Here is a 19641-nt window from a genome sequence, read left to right on the forward strand (position 1 = left end):
TTCAAGATGTAACTGAACGACTGCAAGGAATCATAAAACCCACTGACAAATACCCCTTCCTCTTGGTTCATGTGGGAACCAATGACACTGCAAGCAATAGCCTCCAGAAGATCAAAAGAGACTACGAGGCCCTCGGCAGGAAATTGAAGCAACTAAATGCACAAATTGTCATCTCATCTGTCCTCCCAGTTGAACGACGTGGCCCAGGGAGAGAGGGGAAAATAGTGGAAGTGAACAGCTGGCTTCGCAAATGGTGTAAACAGGAACGGTTTGGATTCTTAGATCACGGACTGCAGTTTCTTGAAGATGGACTTCTGGCAAGTGATGGGCTGCACCTCACAACGGTTGGGAGAAATGTTTTTGCCAAGAATCTCAGAAACCTCATCAGGAGGGCTTTAAACTGACTAATGTGGGGGAGGGAGACAGTGCTCCTGAAGGTAGGAGTCCATCAATTGATGAAGATGATCATCCAAATGTCATAGACCAAATGGAGCAAACAGCACGCAGACCTAGTGGTGGGAGGAAAAAATCCTTAAATAAGAGACACGGGGGAATGATTAATGGACTTCAATGTCTGTACACTAATTTGCAAGGCATGGGAAATAAACAAGATGAGCTTGAGCTCTTGGTACAACAAACTAAATATGACATAATAGGCATCACTGAAACCTGGTGGGATAAGTCCCACGATTGGAATGTAATAATGGGGGGATACAATCTATTTCAGAGAAACAGACCAGACAAGAAAGGAGGAGGAGTGGCGTTATATGTCAGGGATGTGTATACCTGTGAAGAGATCCAAGATTTAGAACCTCAATGTCAAAGTGAGAGCATTTGGGTCAAAATTAAGGGAGAGAAGAATAACAGTGACCTCATTGTGGGAGTTTACTATAGATCCCCAAGCCAAACGGAGGACATAGATGATGCCTTCCTGGAACAGATGGCCAAGCATGCAACAGGAAGGGAGTTAGTAGTAATGGGGGACTTCAATTACCCACATATTTGTTGGATGTCAAACTCAGCCAAGAGCATACGGTCAAACAGATTCCTCACTGGCCTTGCAGACAACTTCATTGTCCAGAAAGTGGGAGAAGCAACAAGAGGAACAGCCATTTTAGATCTGGTCCTAACCAATATTGATGACCTGGTTAGTGGGGTAGAAGTGGAAGGATCATTAGGCGTGAGTGATCATGCTCTTCTGAAGTTTACTATACAGCGGAAAGGAGCAGCCAAGCATACTAGGACTCAATTTCTTGACTTTAAGAAAGCCGACTTCATAAAACTTAGGGAAGTGCTGGGTGAGATCCCATGGACAGTAATACTAAAAGGAAAGGGAGTTCATGATGGCTGGGAGTTTGTTAAGAGGGAGATACTAAAAGCACAACGTCAGGCAATACCAATGAGACGGAAACATGGAAGGTGCCTAAAGAAGCCAGGGTGGCTATCTAAAGAACTTTTAACTGAATTAAGATTAAAAAAGGATGTGTACAAAAAATGGAAAAGGGGGGAAACCACCAAAGAGGAATTCAAACAAATAGCCAGCACGTGTAGACACAAAGTCAGAAAAGCTAAAGCACAGAATGAACTCAGGCTTGCTAGAGAGGTTAAAAGCAACAAAAAAGGCTTTTATGGGTATGTTCGTAGCAAAAGGAAGAACAAAGAAACAGTGGGGTCACTCAGAGGAGAAGATGGTGAAATGCAAACAGGGGACACAGAAAGGGCTGAACTACAAACGGCGGCAACAGAATGCCCCTCGGTGGGTGACGATTGTCGGGGCTTCAGCGGTGGCATCATCAACGGGCAGTTGTTGATGGGCTTGGGCAAGGTTCAGCTTAGCAAAGACCTTACCCTCATCCAAGGAACGCAGCAGGTGTTGAACAATAGGAACCGGGTAAGCGTGCTGCTGAAGTGCCTTGTTGATTGTGCACTTGTAGTCAGCGCAGATTCTCACCAACCCATCCGGCTTGACAGGCGTGATGATGGGGGTTTCCCACTTGGCGTGGTCAACTGGCTCCAAAACTCCTTGGGCGATCAGCTTGTCCAATTGTTCATCCACCTTAGCCTTGAGAGCAAAGGGAACCCGGCGTGGCTTTAGCTTGATGGGGGCGACTTGTGGATCAAGGCTAAAGGAGATGGGCGTACCTGTATATTGCCCCAAGTGCCGTCAAAAACCTCAGCAAAGTCTTTGACCAGATCCTCAGTCTCTGCGTTAGAGATGCAGTTGATGCTGGTGACTTCCATCAAACCAGTCTAGCCCTAGGAGGCTTGGCCGCTGACCTTCGACCACCACCAGTCAGAGCAGGCCTGAAAAATCCTTGAAGGTGATCTGGAACCGGCCAACGCCTACCACGGGAATGTTGTTTCCCTGGTAGTCTCTCAGGTGTACACGGTGAGAGTCGAGTTGCCTTTTAGACACTCTGGGTACCAGTCTTTTGATGGTGCTCCAAGACACGATGGACAGGGCAGACCCAGTGTCAATCTCCATGTCACATGGAGCTCCTTCAATGAGCACCGTGACGTTTAGCTTGCGTCGCGTAGGCGAGTCGGTTTGGCCAATAGTGGTTCCAGACGGGCAGTGGCAGTTGGTGAGAGCGAAACAGCTTTCCTTGGCGGACTGGAGTGAAGACTTGGACTTGTGAGGCAGTGAAGGGGGGGTGCCGGACGGAGCCAATCGGCAGACCTTAGCAATGTGGCCCCTTCTGGAACACTTCCGACAGATGGCATCTCTGAATCGACACTTGGCACGGGAATGGTTGCCTCTGCAGCCGGCATATTCCGATTGACCTTTGGACTTCTGTTGGAACTTCCTGCGCTCCCGCTTTATCTGGTGCACGTCATCGTCTTCACTGGAGGATGCCTCATCACTGCTGGCCTCTTCATGATGCACTGGAACTGGCTTCCTAGCAAGACGTGGGCTGCTGGCTTGAGGATCAGCAGCTTCCGAGGCCACGGCCTCCTCAATGGCTTTCTGCAGCGTGAGGTCTGGTTTGGCGAGGAGACACCGTTGCAGACAGATGTCCCGGACCTCGCAGGCGAATCGATCCATCAGGGCATCGTCTAAGTCTCAGAACTTGCAGTGCATTGCAGCCTGTCGCAGGGTGGTGGTGTAGTTGTTGATTGACTCCCCCGCTGCCTGGTTCCGGTGGTAAAACGCATGGCGGGCAGCAATCTTGGATGGCTTTGGCGCGTAGTGGTTGCGGAGCTTCTCTTGAATCGTGTCCCACGGAGCTGCCTGGACTGCTTCAGGTGCAAGCTGCTTCAGGTGCAAGCAATGCTCAGGCCATCTCAAACACCTCAGGCCCACAGAGGATTCTTCTTTCTATGTAGATGGAACCCAAAACAACCTGTTTTGCTTTGTTTAGCCTTATTACACTTCGCTTTGCTATTTGTGGGTGAATGAACAATTTGTTCAGGACCTGAGACAGTGGTGGGCAACCCAAATTCCCTTCTAAATTCCCTTCCTGGCAGGAACTACATGGTACAGCGCTGCAGATCTATGCTCTGCATTCTTCAGTCTCCCTCTAGCCCCTGAGAGTCAATTCCTCTTCGCCTTCACCTGGGGACCTAGTTAACTAACCTGGACCAGACTACCCCAGGGTTATGCGGAATCACCCGCTATATTTTCTGCAATATTACACCAGGATTTACAGGATGTACATCTGTCTGGTCTACCTATCTGCTCTATGTAGACAACATTTTAATATGTTCTACCAGCGAGGAGGCGTGTAAATTATTATATTTTTTTTAATAATATTTTTTATTGCATTTTTTCCCAGATAAAGACACAGTCAGATATACAAAGAAACAAGAACAAAGAGAAAAGAAAAAAGAAAAATTCGTCATTTCAGAACTTTTTTCAATCTTCTACCGGACTTCCCCACATCTCCCTCACCATGCATTCTTAACAATAAAAATATCAGCAAATTCTAACCTTGTTTCATGTGTTCCTTTTGTACTTTCAGATAGTTGCTTTTTGTGTTTAAATTCCTTATTATCAATTTACTCTAAAAACAAATGTTATTTTAAACATTAGTCCTTTCATTAATATAATTTAGTTTCATAAACTGTCCAATCTCGTTGCTGGAGCTAGCCTTTCAAAATCATGCGAAATCTTATAATTCATATAACTTATAAAGTTTTTGCAGATAGTCCTTAAATTTTTGCCAATCCTCCTCCATTGCTTCTTCTCCCAAATCTCGGATCCTGGCAGTCATCTCAGCCAGCTCCATATAGTCCATCAATTGCGTTTGCCACTCTTCCAGTGTGGGCAAATCTTGAGTCTTCCAATATTTGGCGATAAGAATTCTTGCTGCTGTGGTTGCATACATAAAAAATGTTCTATCGTTCTTTAACACCTTTTGGCCGACAATGCCCAGGAGGAAGGCCTCTGGTTTCTTAGGAAAGGTGTACTTAAACACCTTTTTTAACTCATTGTAGATCATTTCCCAGAAGGCCTTCACTTTTGGACAAGTCCATCAAAGGTGAAAAAATGTCCCTTCAGCCTCCTTGCATTTCCAGCATTTATTATCAGACAAATGGTATATCTTAGCAAGCTTGACTGGGGTCATGTACCACCTGTATATCATTTTCATAATGTTTTCTTTCAAGGCATTACATGCCGTAAACTTCATACCGGTGGTCCATAACCTTTCCCAGTCTTCAAACATAATGTTGTACCCAATGTCTTGAGCCCATTTTATCATGGCTGATTTAACTGTCTCATCCTGAGTGTTCCATTTAAGCAGCAAGTTATACATTCTCGATAATACCTTGGTCCTTGGTTCTAACAGTTCTGTCTCTAGTTTCGATTTTTCCACCTGGAATCCTATTTTTTTATCCAACTTAAAAACCTCTTGAATTTGAGCATAATGGAACCAATCTTGCACCTTATTCTTTATTTTTTCATTGCTCTGCAACCTCCAATTATCTCCAATTTTTTCTACTATTTCCCAATATTTCAGCCAACCGGCCTCCATATTGGGTTTTTTTCGGGCCTTAGCCTCCACTGGTGATAGCCACCTCGGGGTCTTACTTTCTAGTAAGTCTTTATATTTTGTCCAGACCATAAATATTGCTTTTCTGACAATATGGTTTTTGAACATTTTATGGGTTTTTACCTTGTCATACCACAAATACGCATGCCATCCTAACGAGTTATTAAAACCTTCCAGATCTAGGACATCAGTGTTCTCTAAAAGCAACCAATCTTTCATCCAGCAGAAGGCTGCAGCTTCATAATATAACCTTAAGTCTGGCAGGGCAAACCCCCCTCTTTCTTTTGCATCAGTTAGTATTTTAAATTTTATTCGGGGCTTTTTGCCCTGCCAAACAAACTTTGAGATATCCTTCTGCCACTTTCCAAAACATTCCACTCTGTCCAAGATCTGTAGGGTTTGAAACAAAAACAACATCTTTGGCAATACGTTCATCTTTATAGCTGCGATTCGGCCCAACAAGGAAAGTTTCAGTCTTGACCAAGTTTCTAGGTCTTTTTTAACTTCTGACCAACATTTTTCATAGTTATCTTTAAATAAATTCAAATTTTTGGAAGTCAAGTTAAGCCCCAGGTATTTCACTTTTTTAACCACATTTAACTCTGTTTCCCTCTGAAACCCATCTGTTTCTGAAGATGTCAAGTTTTCCCCCAAAACTTTGGTTTTTTGTTTATTCAACTTAAATCCCGCCACCCGACCAAACTCCTGAATCAGTTCTAAAACTCTTTTTGTACTAGATTCTGGCTCCTGTAATGTTAAAACCAAATCATCTGCAAAAGCTTTCAGTTTATATTGTTTCGCTCCGACCCGTACTCCTTGTACCAGCCGGTCCTCCCTAATCATATTCAAGAGCACCTCCAGGACTGAGATAAATAATAGGGGGGAGAGAGGGCACCCCTGCCGTGTTCCTTTTTCAATTTGGAACTCTTCTGTCACCACATTGTTCACTATTAACTTAGCTTTTTGTTCTGAATAAATTGCTTCTAAACCATTTTCAAACCCCCGTCCCACTCCCATCCCTTCCAAGTTTTTCTTCATAAACTTCCAGGAAATGTTGTCAAAGGCCTTCTCCGCATCAATAAAAATTAACACTGCTTTAGTGTTGATGTTAGTTTGTAAAAGTTCCAAAATGTCAATAATATTCCTAGTGTTGTCAAACAAATGTCTGCCGGGGAGAAAGCCTGCCTGGTCCTTGTGAATTACTTCATTTAATACCTTTTTAAATCTACTCGCCAAAATGTCTGCAAATATTTTGTAATCCACATTTAGGAGTGAGATGGGACGGTAGTTCTTAAGCTGATTCTTTTCAGTTTCCACTTTAGGTATCAATGTAATGAAAGCTTCTTTCCACGTTTCCGGTGACCTCCCTCCCTCCATGATCTGATTACAAACCTCCATTAGTGGTTGTGTCAAATAATTTTTTAATATCTTATAATACTTGGAGGTAAGTCCATCTGGGCCTGGAGATTTGCCCAGCTGCATATTCTGAATGGCATCCTCAATTTCCTGTTGTGTTATTCTATAGTTCAAGATTGATCTCTTCTCCTGAGATAGTTTTGGTAGGCCATTTGCTTTTAAAAATTGATCCATCTCAAACACTTCCTCGGGTCCTTGCGTGTACAGTTTTTTAAAATATTTCTGGAAACACTTTCTAATTTCATCTGGTTTCTGAATGTTTTTCCCTTCAACCTCTAGATTGGTAACATAGTTCAATTTTTGTCTCTTTTTCAACTGCCATGCTAGCAGTTTCCCACATTTATTTGCCGATTCAAAAGATCTTTGTTTCATTTGTTTAATTTTCCATTCCACTTCTTGATTTGTCAATTTCTGGTGGTGGTGGAATTTAATTTCTCTTAGAATCTCTTTTGATTTTGGTTTTAATCTCAATTTTTTCTCTCCGTCTCTTATCTTCTCTAATATCTTATCCTTTTTTCCATTCCAGAGTTTTTTCTTGATCGTATTCTGTTGTATCAGAAACCCTCTCATTACAGCTTTACTTGCGTCCCAGATTGTTCTCTTTTCTACCGAGGTGTTCAAATTGATTTCAAAATAGTCCTTTAAAGTTTTTTGGGCCTTCTTTACAATCTCTTGATCTCTTAGTAGGTTGTCATTCATTTTCCATCTGAAGGAACCGGCTGGAGTAAGTCTCAATTCCATTTTCAAAGCGTTATGGTCGGAGCAAGTCTTTGGGCAGATTTCCACTCTTCTAGTCTTAGGAGCCAGCCCTCTAGTTGTCCAAATTTGGTCGATTCTTGTCCATGACAGGTGGGCCTCAGAAAAGAAGGTTCCTTCTTTACCTAAGGGGTTTCTTGTCCTCCAGATATCAATCAAATCCATATTGTCGGTTAGTTCAAAAAAAGTTTTTGGTAGTCTGCCTTCCTTGGTTAAGTTTTGGTTTTGTGACTTATCCATATAGGTAGAAACCACCCCGTTCATATCTCCCATCATAATGATGTTGGAATAATCCAGATAGTCCAGCAATGTCTCATGTAGCTTCTTGTAAAGTTCCGATTTCCCCTCATTTGGTGCATAAATTCCTAATATCAAAACTTTTTCTCCTTGAGTTTGTATCTCAATTGCCAAAATTCTTCCTTGTTCATCTTTAAACAAAAATTTCGGTGACAAGTTCTCCTTAGCATAGATCACCACGCCTCTCTTTTTAACTCTATCTGATGAAATAAATTCTTGGCCTAGTCTTTTGTTGATTAACACTTTCCTGTGGAGTCTAGTCACATGTGTTTCCTGCAGACAAATAATATCCAAGTGTTCTTTTTTCAAGATATGAAAGATCCTTCTTCTTTTTTCCGGGGAATTTGCTCCATGAATATTCCAACTATACAGCTGCAGAGACATCCTGAATCAATCTGTTGTTTCTCTTTATGGGGTGTCCTTCTTTTCGTCCGAACCCGGGGGTGTGGGAGTTGGTACTATACCAGGCTGTGACGGTGGCCAAGGAATTGCTGCTCCCTTCTGCAAGTCCTCTCCGTAGTCGTGCAGGAACTTCTTGTTGTCTTCTATTGTTTTAATTTTAACTTTCTTTCCTTTATAGTTAAAGGATAGGCCTTGGGGAAACTCCCACCTGTAAGGGATCGCGTTGCCTCTCAGGAGTCTTTACCGGTGGTAAAACGCATGGCGGGCAGCAATCTTGGATGGCTTTGGCGCGTAGTGGTTGCGGAGCTTCTCTTGAATCGTGTCCCACGGAGCTGCCTGGACTGCTTCAGGTGCAAGCTGCTTCAGGTGCAAGCAATGCTCAGGCCATCTCAAACACCTCAGGCCCACAGAGGATTCTTCTTTCTATGTAGATGGAACCCAAAACAACCTGTTTTGCTTTGTTTAGCCTTATTACACTTCGCTTTGCTATTTGTGGGTGAATGAACAATTTGTTCAGGACCTGAGACAGTGGTGGGCAACCCAAATTCCCTTCTAAATTCCCTTCCTGGCAGGAACTACATGGTACAGCGCTGCAGATCTATGCTCTGCATTCTTCAGTCTCCCTCTAGCCCCTGAGAGTCAATTCCTCTTCGCCTTCACCTGGGGACCTAGTTAACTAACCTGGACCAGACTACCCCAGGGTTATGCGGAATCACCCGCTATATTTTCTGCAATATTACACCAGGATTTACAGGATGTACATCTGTCTGGTCTACCTATCTGCTCTATGTAGACAACATTTTAATATGTTCTACCAGCGAGGAGGCGTGTAAATTAGACACAAAACACCTCCTTCTCGAGCTAGCATATAAAGGACACAAGGTGTCCCCTAAGAAGCTGCAATACTGCAAGCAGGAAGTAAAATACCTCGGACATATCCTGGGGATAGGCACCCAAAGCCTAGGAACTGACAGAATAGAGGCAGTCACCAAAATCCCCCTCCCCAAAACAAAGAGACAATTGCCAGGCTTCCTTGGTATGGCAGGCTTCTGCCAAGCTTGGATTGCCGGCTACAGCGAAATAACTAAACCCCAGTCCACTATGACCCGCCAAGATCATCCTGATGAACTGGTTTGGGGAGAGGAAGCCTATAACACCTTTGAAAGCCTTAAGAGGGAATTACGATCTGCCCCCGCCTTGGGCCTCCTGGACTATCGCATCCCTTTCAACCTATTCATTCATGAACAAATGGGGGTAGCCTCAGGAGTTCTTACCCAGCCCTTCCGAGATCAAGAAAGGCCAGTGGCATATTACAGTCTATAACTCAATACTGCAAAGGGAGCAGTGAGTTGCTTGAGAGCCATTGCTGCCACTGCACTCCTCCTTCAAAAGGCTCAAGAGACAGTGTTGGGACATAAGATCACAATACACGTTCCCTATGCAGTCTCAACCCTTCTAGCTCTAAGGGGCTGCCACCACTTCTCAAACCCACGTCTAAACCGTTATGAAGCCCTCCTGTTAACTCCATACAATGTCACTATTAAACGGGTCAACTCCCTAAACCCAGCAACCCTACTACCCCTCCTGTTGCGTTCGCAAAGTAAAGGAAGGATTGAACTCTGATTAATAAGAATACACACAGAGGCTTGAACCAGCAAGACTCTGGGAAGGGTGCATATAAATCGTCTCTCTCTCTCTCTGTGCCTGTCCATGTGCAGCCCCTGGCCCAGGCCGTTTTATTCACAAAAGAACTTTTTACAGAGTGTTCGTAAGAACCAATCAGATTTCTTCTGAGCATTTCCACAAACCCACGTGGGGACAAGTTAAACTACTAAAACTAATTAAGCACAAATATTTCTGGGGTAAACAAAGAACAGAACTACAAAGAGCATATGGCAACCCCGGAGGTAATAAACAATCAGTACATATGATAAGAAGGATGACCAGGAGGACAGCGGATCATTATCACCTTCATGTGAGATCTGTTTCCTGGCCCTAAGATTAACATCCTAAGATTAATATATAAGAAACTGCTTCAAAGAAACTTGCCCACTATCTTTATGGCCCATGATGCCTGCCTGGTGAAGCAACTGCTGTGTACGTGACATGTGAGGAAGAGAGGAATGGAACAGGGATGCAGGGGTGTAGATTGATCAAGAATCATATCAAAATATGATATGTCAGGAAAAAAGCAGCAATGTGAGAGCGAGCTGCAGGTGGCTGCAAAGCAAAACAGGATGTTGATGTTTGGGACTGTACCATGGGAACGAAGGGGCAGTCTATTCACTGTTCTGAGCACCGGATGTTAGCTCAGAGTGTCATCTGACCTGTACTGGAAGTACAGGGGTGGAGTTTTTTCTCTCTACTGTTGGAGTCTGATGAGTGCAGACGCGTTTCTCTGTACTGCTGCAAAGACAGAAATAAAGCGATGTAAATAGAATTCTGTCTGTCTCTTTTCCCCCTCCCTGAGGGAGGCAGGGAGGAGGGAGGAGTGGTGTGTCCCTCTCACGCTGAGTGGGATCGCCGATAGTGACCTAGCCTGTATCCTGCCGGGAGACGCAGACGGGGAGGTCAACAAGGATCTTAAGCCGAGTGCCTGGAGAGTGGCCAGTTTTCCCTCTGATAAGGCTTAAGAATCCAACATAAACCCAGTCAACGCAATGCTTTCATTGCTGACACAGATGGCTTACCCTATATCTGTTATAATTCCTCATAGCAATCCCACCTGATCACTACATCTCTGGATATTTGCACTCCTACACCCTCCCAGATGATGGCACCCTGCACCATGATTGTACAAAGATAGTCCAACAAGCTGAGAAACCCCGAGAAGATTTAGACCACCTCCCTCTAGAAAACCCTGATCTAATACTCTACACAGACGGCAGTTCCAAAGTCATAAACGGGGAAAGGAAGACTGGATATGCCGTAGTCTCTGACTTCAAAGTCTTAGAAGCCAACCCTATAAACCCTCAATATAGTGCCCAGGCAGCAGAGTTAATTGCCCTCATAAGGGCTTGTGAGATTAGCGAAGGAAGAAGGACAACACTGACAGCAAATATTGCTTCGGACTAGTACACACAACTGGCCAGATATGGCTCCAAAGAGGCTTCCTGACCGCAGCTGGTTCTCAGCTCTCCCACGCCGCCCTAGTGGAAAGGTTACTAACAGCCATCCACATGCCCAAAGCAATAGCCATCGTCCATTGCAAAGCACATACAAAGGGGAGGGACTCAGTCTCCAGAGGTAACAGGCAAGCCGACAGGGCAGCCCAAATGGCCTCACTACATCCCCCAGAGGGCGAGACTGAGTTCCAAGGTATACAACTCCCTGCCAACATTGACTTCAAACAAATGTACCAATCGGCCACTGAAGAGGAAAAAACAATGTGGGAATCCATGGGCGCCAACAAAACGGGTGGCGTCTGGCTCCTCCCAGACGGCAGAACCGTCATGCCAAAAGCCTGGACTCCAAAATTTGTGAGGGTCCTCCACCAACAGACACATTGGGGAAAGGGAAGACTAATAGACCATGTCCAAAGGTGCTGGTATGCTCCAGGGATAGCGGCTGCAGCCACAGCAGCCTCAAAGAATTGCATAACATGCATAACATGAGAGTTTACAGCTGGATTTCATCGACTTACCCCAGTGTCAGGGGTTCAAACATGCCCTAATCATAGTGGACAAATTCTCCTCCTGTGTGGAGGAATTCCCTTGCAAGAAGGCAACCGCTTCAGTACTCGCCAGGGCCCTTTTACAAGATATCATTCCCCGGTATGGAGTACCCCGTCGACTGGACAGTGACTGCAGAGGCAGTCCAACAGGAGGCCCAAGCTCTTCGAATAAAGTGGGAATTCCATACACCCTACCACCCAGCCTCATCAGGACAAGTAGAGAGCATGAATCAAGAGGTAAAGGTACAGCTAGGGAAACTTTGTAGTACCACCGGACTAAAATGGGTAAATGCACTCCCACTAGTTCTCCATAATATTCGGAGTGCCCCCACTGGACCGTTAAAACTGTCCCCCTTTGAACTTCTGTTTGGGAGACCCCCTCCCTCTGTTTATAACACTTTATTTCCCCTCTTGGAACTTGAGGTGGGGGAAGCAGAACTTACTAATTATGTCATTCAGCTCCAAAAACAGCTACAACATCTCCACAAGTATGCTGCCATAGAGGGACAGAATCTACCAATCAACGTCCCAGCACACTCCTTCCACCTGGGGGACTGGATCCTGGTTAAAGTGTACCAGAAGCTGCCCCTTCAACCTGCCTGGGAGGGCCCGTACCAAGTACTTCTAACCTCGCCTACTGCTGTGAAGGTGGGAGAAAAGAACGCCTGACTACATCACACTAGGTGCAAGGCAGCACCACTGCCCCAGGAGGCGCAGGAGAGCCAGGGAGAGGACTACACCTTTGATGCCCCGCCTCCTGCCGCAACCTCCTACATCAACGAGGACGAGGCCCAACAGACCGGACCAGATCGGGGTCAGGATCGGGCCCAACAGACCGGACCAGATCAGAGTCAGGATTGGGCCCAACAGACTGGACCAGATACCACCTCTGAGCCCATCTGGACCTCCGAAGTTGTCCTGGACACAACCGCCATCAAACTACACCTCAAACATGTTTGACAGCTCAACTGACAGCTCCACTGACAGCTCATTGCTTCGTCGCTTTCCTTCAGCGCTCCGTTTGACAGCTCAACCGACAGCTCCACTGACAGCTCACCACTTCATAGCCCAACTCCTCTTTTCCGAGCGCCAACCCAGCCCTCCGTTCATCCTGTTTACCACCCCGCTGCTGAACATGGAATATTGCCCACCCTTTTTATCCTCTCCTCCCTGACCAGGATCTCCGCTTTCGCGTCGAGCCACTGCACTGGATTACAAACAAACTACCATTTCTTGGACTTTCACAGTATCGAATCTGGGGGGAAATCCAACCCTGACTGAATGGGGGACTTGGACTTCTGTCTCTCTGTGTCACTGACTCTGTTGCACCATTCATTAGTACCCAGACTTACCAATAACCAGTACTGGGAACTCTTTATACGAGACCAAAATCTCCAACGTATAGGGTCAGCCGTCCTCACTCTCAACCATCAGTATTGGTACTGATATGTACCATGGGGACATATTCACCCAGTGCTTTTCAAGCTGCACTGGCTCCCGGTGGAATACAGGGTCAGATTTAAGGTGCTGCTTTTGACCTTTAAAGCCCTTCACGGCCTAGGACCCTCGTACCTATGGGACCGCCTCTCCCGGTATGCCCCACGGTCCATAAATAGTAACACTCTAGTGGTCCTGGGCCCTAAGGAAGTTAGATTGGCTTCAACCAGTGCCAGGGCCTTTTCAACTCTGGCTGGTGGAACGCTCTGCCTCATGAGACCAGGGCCCTGCAGGATCTGATTTCTTTCCGCAGGGCCTGTAAGACAGAGTTGTTCCACCTGGCCATTGGCTTGGAGCCAATTTGATTCCCTCCCTCTCTTTCTTTTTTCTTTTCCTTCTCCTCCTGCGAGGAGACTACATTTTAATATTTTAATGTTTCAATATTTTATTGTTGTATTTTTAATTTTGTTTTTAAGTTGTAATAATTCAACTTGTTTTTATTATTGCTTGTAAGCCGCCCTGAGCCTGGCCTTGGCTGGGGAGGGTGGGGTATAAATAAAAAATATTATTATTATTATTATTATTATTATTATTATTATTATTATTATTATTACTGCCTGAGATGCAACAATGGGACTTACCTACTTTATGGCCAGGGAGAGATCTCTAGAAATCTGAACTGGACCGAAATCGAAGCCGGAGGGGCTACACACGTGTACACAGACTCACACCACCCTTCCGAAAATTTGATCTTTGGTTTCCAATGCCTTTTTATGACCCCTGAGCCATGAAAACCCTAACTGCAAGGACTCCGCCTAAGACAATTCTGTTGCCTATGGAGCCTTGGACTCACTCATGACTGGAGAGGGGCAGAGTACCTGGAGGGTTGGCACCATCCTATACACCCCTCCCACACCCCTGTGTGGGACAACGCCGGTCCTTTGAGATGTGGCGGGATTGCTAAGGACAGGCGGCTCCTGAATACCACTGACCCACTATACCCAGTTGGCATCGCGCCCCGGCAGCTTGGCACAGACCTCTCCTTCCCGGGAGAAGATCTCTTTTTGTCCTGGGAGCAGAACTCTTACATCAAACTTCTTAGCCAGGTGGCTAAAGAAAGTCCCTACTTCAACTGTTGGATCTGTGCCCACGCACCCAGCCACCTCCAGCAAAGTCTTCCACTAGTTCCAGTAGCCATAACACTGGAACAATACCGTTCCAGAGATGTTGCCTCCTTATAGGAAAGCATTATATAATGTCTGGACTAGATATAAAGATTTGTTGGAAAATAAAACTCCAAGATGGCTGTCGCCAATGGAGGCTAAAGCTGTGAAAAAACTCAAGATGGAGGCTAAATGGCCAAAATATTGGGACATTTTGGAACAACAGGGTGACAAACTGAAACTTCAGAGCCATGAGAAATTGAAGACCAAAGTACGAGATTGGCTCCATTATTACCAAATAATGGAAGCGTATAAACAGGACAGGAAAATTGGCTTCCAGGTGGAGAAATCAAAATTAGAAACAGAATTGCTAGAACCCAATGCTAAGAATTTGTCAAGAATGTATAACTTGTTGCTGAAATGGAATACACAAGATGAAACAGTTAAATCAGCTATGATTAAGTGGGCACAGGACATTGGTCATAACATCATGTTTGCTGACTGGGAACAGTTGTGGACCACCGGTTTGAAATTTACGGCATGTAATGCCTTAAAGGAAAATATTATGAAAATGATCTATAGGTGGTACATGACCCCAGTCAAGCTAGCAAAAATCTACCATTTGCCTGATAATAAGTGTTGGAAATGTAAAGAAACTGAAGGTACTTTTTATCACCTTTGGTGGATGTGCCCGAAGATTAAGGCTTTCTGGGAAATGATATATAATGAATTGAAAAAGGTACTTAAATGTACTTTCCCTAAGAAACCAGAGGCCTTTCTCTTGGGCATTGTCGGCCAATTGGTGCCAAAGAAAGACAGAACTTTCTTTATGTATGCGACCACAGCAGCAAGAGTACTCATCGCAAAGCATTGGAAGACTCAAGATCTACCCACTCTGGAAGAATGGCAGATGAAGGTGATAGACTATATGGGACTGGCTGAAATGACCGGCAGAATCCGTGATCAGGGGAAAGAGACGGCGGATGAAGATTGGAAGAAATTTAAAATTTATCTTAAGAAATATTATAAAATTAATGAATGCTAAAATGTCGAGGTTCTAGAAAAAAAGGCGATTACAGCTGTAAAAGATTAAGTAAAAGAAAAGAATAAGGGAAAAATTTGACAAAACTAAAAGTTAGGATTTGCTGAAATAAGTTTGGGAATTGGGATGCAGAAAGGGGAGGTATGAGGAAGTCGGCGAAGTAAGGTTTAAGAAAAAGGGATATGAAATTATACATGTTTGTTTGTGTACTTGTTTGTTTGTAGTGTGTATTGTTTGTGTTTATAAAAACTGTGAAAAACCAATAAAAATGTTATATAAAAAAAGAGATGTTGCCTCCTTACCCACAAATATCTGTACCTCACAGGTCCCACCAAGGGACCCCTCTGTCGCCGCTTCACCGGAGAAGGGACCTCTATCGGAACTAGCACCTGCAATGTCAACCTCAAGACACTGAGATCCAGCGCCGAGGGTCTTCTGGCGGTTCCCTCATTGCGAGAAGTGAGGCTACAGGGAACCAGACAGAGGGCCTTCTCGGCAGTGGCGCCCGCCCTGTGGAACACCCTCCCATCAGATGTCAAAGAGATAAATAATTACCTGAGATTCAGAAGACATCTTAAGGCAGCCTTGTTCAGGGAAGTTTTTAATATGTAACGCTGTACTGTTTTTAACACTGATTGTGAGCCGCCCAGAGTGGCTGGGGAAACTCAGCCAGATGGGCGGGGTATAAATAATAAATTATTATTATTATTATTATTATTATTATTATTATTATTATTATTATTATTATTATTATTATTATTATTATTATTATTATTATATAAGATTCTAGCCACAGGACAAGTGACTGTCACCAACCCGACGCGTTCCCAGACCTTTCCAAACCTCACCCTCGCCTGGGCCAACGCAATCGGCCACCCACCCACTTGGAAGCCACAACACTCAGACCTTATGCTATTGCAGACCTTTGCATCTGGCAGAATGGAATCGTTCCTCAGTGGCTTGTTCTGGGTGTGCAGACACCGGGCATACACCTGGATAAGCCCACACATGTCTGGGTCCTGCTTTGTCGGATACATTGTCCCTGGGATTAGGGTCACCTACCACCCGGGAGACAGGGGAATAAAAGGGAACAAAAGGACCTGTCAGATCTCTCTGGCATCGCTGCCAATGGAGAGACTGTGATTCGGGCACTGTTCCCTGCTTACGGAGCTGGATCTAACCACGTCAACATTCTCAGACTCACCGACATCCTCCTGAAGTTCATGCAAGAAGCCACTCAGATAACAGACTCTTTGGTATCTGACTTCTCTGAGGTAGGTTACAAACGAGGATTGCTACAGACTTTTTTTTGTCAAGTCAAGGGGGGACCTGTGCTTTGATAGGCGCCGAATGTTGCACATATGTGACTGACCAATCCTTGAACATCACCGGACACTTAAATAACATACACGAATTGGCAGGGAGGCTCAGTGACATTAGAATCATAGAATCATAGAATCATAGAGTTGGAAGAGACCACAAGGGCCATCGAGTCCAACCCCCTGCCAAGCAGGAAACACCATCAGAGCACTCCTGACATATGGTTGTCAAGCCTCTGCTTAAAGACCTCCAAAGTAGGAGACTCCACCACACTCCTTGGCAGCAAATTCCACTGTCAAAAAGCTCTTACTGTCAGAAAGTTCTTCCTAATGTTTAAGTGGAATCTTCTTTCTTGTAGTTTGGATCCATTGCTCCGTGTCCGCTTCTCTGGAGCAGCAGAAAACAACCTTTCTCCCTCCTCTATGTGACATCCTTTTATATATTTGAACATGGCTATCATATCACCCCTTCACCTCCTCTTCTCCAGGCTAAACATGCCCAGCTCCCTTAGCCGTTCCTCATATATATATCCACTGAGTTCCCTTCATCTACCAGGCTTGTAATTCTGTCAAAAAATGAGATCAGGTTAGTCTGACATGACTTATTTTTCAGAAATCCATGCTGACTATTGGTGATCACAGCATTCCTTTCTAGGTGCTCACAGACTGTTTGCTTAATGATCTGCTCCAGAATCTTCCCTGGTATTGATGTCAGACTGACTGGGCGGTAATTATTTGGGTCCTCTCTTTTCCCCTTTTTGAAAATAGGGACAACATTTGCCCTCCTCCAGTCTGCCGGGACTTCGCCTGTTCTCCAGGATTTCTCGAAGATGACTGCCAGTGGTTCTGAGATCACATCTGCCAGTTCTTTTAATACTCTTGGATGCAGTTCATCTGGCCCTGGAGACTTGAATACATCTAAACTAGCCAAATATTCTTGTACTGTCTCCTTAGTTATTCTGGGCTGTGTTTCCTTTGCTGAATCATTTGCTCCAAATTCTTCAGGTCGGGCATTGTTTTCTTTATCGGAGAAGACTGAGGCAAAGAAGGCATTGAGGAGTTCAGCCCTTTCTGTGTCCCCTGTTTGCATTTCACCATCTTCTCCTCTGAGTGACCCCACTGTTTCTTTGTTCTTCCTTTTGCTACGAACATACCCATAAAAGCCTTTTTTGTTGCTTTTAACCTCTCTAGCGAGCCTGAGTTCATTCTGTGCTTTAGCTTTTCTGACTTTGTGTCTACACGTGCTGGCTATTTGTTTGAATTCCTCTTTGGTGGTTTCCCCCCTTTTCCATTTTTTGTACACATCCTTTTTTAATCTTAACTCAGTTAAAAGTTCTTTAGATAGCCACCCTGGCTTCTTTAGGCACCTTCCATGTTTCCGTCTCATTGGTATTGCCTGACGTTGTGCTTTTACTATCTCCCTCTTAACAAACTCCCAGCCATCATGAACTCCCTTTCCTTTTAGTATTACTGTCCATGGGATCTCACCCAGCACTTCCCTAAGTTTTATGAAGTCGGCTTTCTTAAAGTCAAGAAATTGAGTCCTAGTATGCTTGGCTGCTCCTTTCCGCTGTATAGTAAACTTCAGAAGAGCATGATCACTCGCGCCTAATGATCCTTCCACTTCTACCCCACTAACCAGGTCATCAACATTGGTTAGGACCAGATCTAAAATGGCTGTTCCTCTTGTTGCTTCTCCCACTTTCTGGACAATGAAGTTGTCTGCAAGGCCAGTGAGGAATCTGTTTGACCTTATGCTCTTGGCTGAGTTTGACGTCCAACAAATATCCGCGTAATTGAAGTCCCCCATTACTACTATCTCCCTTCCTTTTGCATGCTTGGCCATCTGTTCCAGGAAGGCATCATCTATGTCCTCCGTTTGGCTTGGGGATCTATAGTAAACTCCCACAATGAGGTCTCTGTTATTCTTCTCTCCCTTAATTTTGACCCAAATGCTCTCACATTGGCTTTGAGGTTCTAAATCTTGGATCTCTTCACAGGTATACACATCCCTGACATATAACGCCACTCCTCCTCCTTTCTTGTCTGGTCTGTTTCTCTGAAATAGATTGTATCCCCCCATTATTACATTCCAATCGTGGGACTTATCCCACCAGGTTTCAGTGATGCCTATTATGTCATATTTAGTTTGCTGTACCAAGAGCTCAAGCTCATCTTGTTTATTTCCCATGCTTTGCGCATTAGTGTACAGACATTGAAGTCCATTAATCATTCCCCCGTGTCTCTTATTTAAGGATTTTTTCCTCCCACCACTAGGTCCGCGTTCTGTTTGCTCCATTTGGTCTATGACATTTGGATGATCATCTTCATTAATTGATAGACTCCTACCTTCAGGAGCACTGTCTCCCTCCCCCACATTAGTCAGTTTAAAGCCCTCCTGATGAGGTTTCTGAGATTTTTGGCAAAAACATTCCTCCCAACCGTTGTGAGGTGCAGCCCATCACTTGCCAGAAGTCCATCTTCAAGAAACTGCAGTCCGTGATCTAAGAATCCAAACCGTTCCTGTTTACACCATTTGCGAAGCCAGCTGTTCACTTCCACTATTTTCCCCTCTCTCCCTGGGCCACGTCGTTCAACTGGGAGGACAGACGAGATGACAATTTGTGCATTTAGTTGCTTCAATTTCCTGCCGAGAGCCTCGTAGTCTCTTTTGATCTTCTGGAGGCTATTGCTTGCAGTGTCATTGGTTCCCACATGAACCAAGAGGAAGGGGTATTTGTCAGTGGGTTTTATGATTCCTTGCAGTCGTTCAGTTACATCTTGGATCTTAGCCCCGGGGAGACAGCACACTTCCCGAGACATCTTGTCCGGCCCACAGATCACTGCTTCTGTTCCCCTCAGTAGGGAATCCCCTATCACCACTACACGCCTCCTCTTGGGTTTGGTCGGGGTTCTTCCGTGAGCTGTCCATGACATGGTTAGTCTGACATGACTTGTTTTTCAGAAATCCATGCTGACTATTGGTGATCACAGCATTCCTTTCTAGGTGCGCACAGACTGTTTGCTTAATGATCTGCTCCGGAATCTTCCCTGGTATTGATGTCAGACTGACTGGGCGGTAATTATTTGGGTCCTCTCTTTTCCCCTTTTTGAAAATAGGGACAACATTTGCCCTCCTCCA

This window comes from Podarcis bocagei (genome assembly GCF_964188305.1).
Source record: "Podarcis bocagei genome assembly, chromosome: W".
NCBI lineage: Eukaryota > Metazoa > Chordata > Lepidosauria > Squamata > Lacertidae > Podarcis > Podarcis bocagei.